Below are 5,450 nucleotides of genomic sequence, written 5' to 3' on the forward strand. Positions count from 1 at the left end.
GTATAGAGCTCCAAGGAGGTTATGTTGAAAAATAAAAAAAAATTTACCCAAAAAAAATTGTTTTTATACTTCATTCTAAGGACTTATTGAACTACCCTCGTAGCTAGAAATGGGTCACTGACAATTAGTGAAAGGTTACTTATTGATTCAGTGAAATAACCAGTTTTGAAGGTTGGCAGCACTGTTCCATGTCAATTTAACAATTATAATAAAGTAATATTTTAGTATATTCAAACAAAGAATCATAGCAAAAATTTAAAATCCACAAATATGATCAAATATTAAGAAAGGTGAATGTTTCAGATGCTTTTAAATGACAAGCAGCCTCACATATGACTTTGATTTCAAGATTGGACTGCCATGTACAAACCTGTTTCGTAAGTACCTCCTATACGAGAAGAGTATATTATTCCGCAGTTGATTTAGCAGACTTACAACCCGAAAATAAAAACATTTCTTTAAGGAATTCTTCTTTCTGCTTAAGTAAAAGAGTAACAACAAGGCTTGACTTAAAACTGTAGAGGTTATGCTTCACATGGTTTACTGTGGTGTTACTGAACTGATTAGTGAATAAGACCGAAATCACTGATTGATCAGTGAAGTGTCTAACTTCTATTTCAATCAGTGAATTTTCCACTGATTCGTATTTAAAAAGTATGTCAGCTGAAACTTCGTTTTACTAAATTATAATATTTCGATGTTTGCTATCATTGCTTGTCTGGAAATTGCCAAATGTTTGCCCATTTGCAAGCTTGGACCCCAACTTGGAGAATTATTTAATGGTTACAGCAGGGTTAATATCTTAAATCTAGTTCATACCAACTCTGTTTCATATACCTCTTGATTGCAGCACCATAAACTTGGCTGTACATCTGTTTTCAGTCGGGCTCCATCTTGAATCTCTTAAACACAAGTAGATGACAAGTAGGTTAGTTTGAGGTTATTGTGGGGAGTGTTTGTGATTTCACCTGTAAATATTATTACACTGTGATTCTAATTATCAAAAATTCCGAAAGGGAAAAGCACTCGTCTCGTTTGGAGGCATCGAGCAATTTCCAACATGCTAATATTCCAGAACGAAAACGAAAGTAAGTAAATAAATGATAAGGAATTAAGGTTCATAACGCAACGAATTCTAACATGAACATAAAATATGAATGTTTTATTTTTTTTATAAAAGAATAAATAAATTGCACATTCTTAAGACTATGAAATTTTAATTAAAATTGGTTAAGTGACTCCTTTTTTTATTTATTAGACAATAAATTATTTGACTGAATTACACTTTCTGAAATAGTATTTATAGTAAAGCAGATAACCAGTTAACTGATCCTTTCAATATAAAAAAAGGAACCAAATATATTATGAATTATTTTTAATAATATTTTTTTATGTTTTGCAACAAAATTTGTTGAATCTACTTTTCGACAGGGGAAATCCAATCCAAAAATCCGTCAGCAGTATCATCAAAAAGTACATGTCAAGAGAATTAGCTATATGAAATCTTTAGCTCTGCCGTGATTAGGAAGAACAACGTTAACTGCATTTCGGATAAGTCCCTTGAGCCGCCTACTGTTAAATACTTTCAGGTGACTTATCCGATTTGCGGTTAACGGTGTTCTTCCAAATCATGGGAGAGCTATAAGGAGAATAACAACTAAATTACTTTTCAAGGACTTTTACATGTACTTTTATATTCTCGGTATGAAAATTATTATTACAGCAATTAATGATTATGTATAATTATTATGATTTAAATTCAACTTTAATTTAAAATTTATAATTTTTTCATTTTACAGGTGTTGTTTGTGAAAAACATAAGTCCAGTGAGGATGAAATCTTTTCTCATCTTGGAACGGTCTTCACTAATTCCAAAGATTGGAATGCCAACCGAAAGATGAGGCTAGCGACGAATTATCCAGTTCAGGAATCAGATTCTTAAAATGTTCAGCTACTTGAAATGCTTCTTTTAGATAAACAATTTTACCTTTATAAATATTTTCACTCATATTTTATTTCTAAAAACTACTTTTATTTAATGTGGTTGATACTAAAAAAGTAAATAAAGCCAAGTTGGGAATAAGTCAGTCGGTAAGTTAGACTCTAGTCGGGTTAGGCGTTTCATTTATGGTTCAATCCTCTCCATGTCCCCAATTTGGGGCCAAGATTTTTGTATTTTGGGTCCAGCCAGCGCCATGACAAAATTTCTACATGGGTGCATTACAAGAAGACGATATGGTAGCTGACATGTCTATAACCATCAATAAGCTTGTATCGTGATAACCTCAGAGTATATATATATATATATATATATATATATATATATAACTAGTTCTGAATTATTACTTTATTAATCGCGAACATTTTTTTTCCGAATTGGGGTGCAAGCTTTATCCAAACTTTGTTTAAACTTACTATTTTCGTTCCTTATAGCTATCCTTCATTTTAGTCTTTTATCATTATTCATAATAAGACTTTCATTTTTATTTTAGCAGCGAGCTCCTCCTCATCTTCCTCCACCACCTGGTGCTCCTCCTCCTCTTTCTTTTTCTCCTACTTTAATATATAAACTCTGCTTATTCAAATAAACAGTATTGAGAAATACTCTTGCAAGATAAAGAATCTCATGTATGGTGAGAAATATATTGATCAAATTACAATATTACTTGCTGCATTAGCAATGCAGCAGAAGCATGCCATTTTTAAACGTGACAGGGAATGTTTACAGAATGTTAAAAATGAAGCGAAACCAAATCTCAAGAAACAGAAAGTAAAATTAACAGAAAAAGAACAGCAATAAGAATTTGATGAAAATGCCAATTCTCCATCCGTGAGATTGAGTAGTAAAAGTGATACTGATAATGATAATGATGATGAAGCAGAAGAAGACGAAGGTGATGATGATCATAACGATGAAGATAAGAATGATGATTCTGAAGGTGACTTTTCCTCTGAATATGAAATAGAAGCAAGAGAAACCGCAAAAATGTCAGATTACTGGGACAATCCAAACGTATTGGTAGATCGTTTGCGTGTACTTTTTCAATCACAAGCAGTTGGAAGCAGAAATTATACACTTGCAATCATTTCAATCATTAATGAATTAAAAGATGCTGGCATTATTGAATGATGCGTGTAGTAGCTGATGATAATATTTGAGTAGTTAGTTTAATCTTTGAACTGTTGAATAAGCATTCGTTATATTTGATCAAATATTTTTGTAATTAATTTAAAAACACTTATAAAATAAAATCAATATTATACTAAGGAATCAATAAGTTAATTTATTATCCATTATTATATAGTTCGTTTCATACATAATAATTATATATGTTAAATATATCCAATTTTTTTAATTTACACATGTTTATTTCCTCACACCATCCACCTGGAAATATGAAAGTTATTTCAAACAAAGTACATGACTTTCAACACAAGTTTCAACGTTCTTATATTTGATTTAAGGTTTATTATTCATTCAATACCTATTCTTCCTCCTCATCTCTTTGATGCAAAATTTTCTTGCTTCCTCCTCATATTATAATAGTTTATTAAACTTGCTTAACTTGATTACTTGTAACTTATACAAACAGCAGAGTTTGAAATCTTCAGTACTTCTGTCTATATTATAAAAATAGATTTCTAGACAAATGAAATGCGATATATATACAAACAGTTTGTTTGCAAAGTTCTAATAGTTGATTATTGCATTTTAACGTGTTCATTTATATACATGCACAACTTTATACCTATAATCAATTTTAGAGATGAAATTGATATATAGTCATTTATGAATATTTGTTAATAAATCTAGTATAAGAATTATTATATTCTGAATGGTACCCAAATCTCAAATCTCAACTTTACTTTTATTTTAAAAAATTGTTTATCTGAAACACGCATTTGTCATATGATATTAACTGTAGAAAAAATGCCTAAAATAATTTTAGAAAAATTAAAAAATAGGAGATTTTAAAAATAAAAAATTTTGTTATTTTTTTTTAAATATGCATAAATTTGGCGATTTCAATTATATTAAAGTTGTTTAGTTATTCGTAATAAGACGCAGTTTCGATAAAATAATTTTTAAAACAAATTTTGAAAACTTCTTCGAGTTTTCAAAATCAAATTCATTACTGAATTTGTGACAAAGTCCACTTTTTATTTTCTCTATTATTTCATACAAATAGCTTACAATTTATTACACTTTTTCTCGAAAACTAAGAAGATCCCTTTTTTAATATTTACAGGTGTTGTATATGACATTGTAAGCTATCTATATGAAAAAACTAAAGAAAATTAAAGGTGTATTTATTTGAAAAATACAGTTCGAAAACTTAACACTGCACCTTATTAAAAATAATTTCTAAAAAATACACCCTAGTATTATTAAAATCACCTGAGCTATTAATGTGCAATAGAAAAGGAGAAAATTGGTCAATTTTGAATTTCTTTTGTTTTTGAATTTTTTTACGACTATTGTAGGGTCTTTCTTTTAACACTTAGGAGAACGAATACTAGGATTTTATTTCAGATTGCAAACAATAGCTGAAATACTTCAGATTATTCAAAATTGAATCGCGCATATTTATCAGTATTAGAGAAGAATAAAAATCAATGTTTGGTGGACCTAAATAATTTGAAGTAGAAAAAATCTCAAAAGCACACGTCATAAGCGAACAGAAAGTTGCTAATATAATTCAAAAACTGAAGTGCTAATTTCATATATAAGATTTAACTCCGCTAGTGTTCTGATGCCTGACTATAATAATCTACTTGTAAGCCTATAGATTCCCGAGTATAATACATGTAGGACCTACCATTTGAAAATATTGAAAACATTTGATGATAACATGGATTTAAAAAACATTGAATGTCTGGAATCAGGTGTTATGATAAAAGAGAGAAGAAAATTAAAGCCTTTTTTAACCCTTGTCTAATAAGAGAAAATTTTGTTTCCATGAGCAAGATCTCAAATATAGTTAGTCGGACATGCATCTTGTTAAAAAAGTACTAAAGACAGGATGGTGACGAAACGTTTTAAAAATTCCCTTACTTCTACCTACTTTTTTCCTCTCACAAACTCTTTTCATTTTTCCCTAAACAATAATATTTAAACACCAGAATTAGAATCCCTTAATACTCTAACTATAGAATCTTTAATAAATAAAATAAAAAAAGTTGAACTTACTACTTTTCAGTCGTTTGAAGTGGTTTTTTGAGAAACTCCATTACTTTTTACTTATTTCTAGGTTTCCCCTCACCTGCGGCCAACCTTATTAAAGACCTTTGGAAATAAACTATTTGTAAAATAGTATTAAACTATTAATACTAGGTTCCTTCTTGGCAAATTTTACTAATTTTGAGATGGAATGAACCAAACTCCCAAATTGGAAAATAAAAATTTGAACAATAAGTTAAATAAATCAAAGTTAAATACTCTCATATTT

Source organism: Belonocnema kinseyi, chromosome 1, assembly GCF_010883055.1.
Source record: "Belonocnema kinseyi isolate 2016_QV_RU_SX_M_011 chromosome 1, B_treatae_v1, whole genome shotgun sequence".
NCBI classification, from domain to species: domain Eukaryota; kingdom Metazoa; phylum Arthropoda; class Insecta; order Hymenoptera; family Cynipidae; genus Belonocnema; species Belonocnema kinseyi.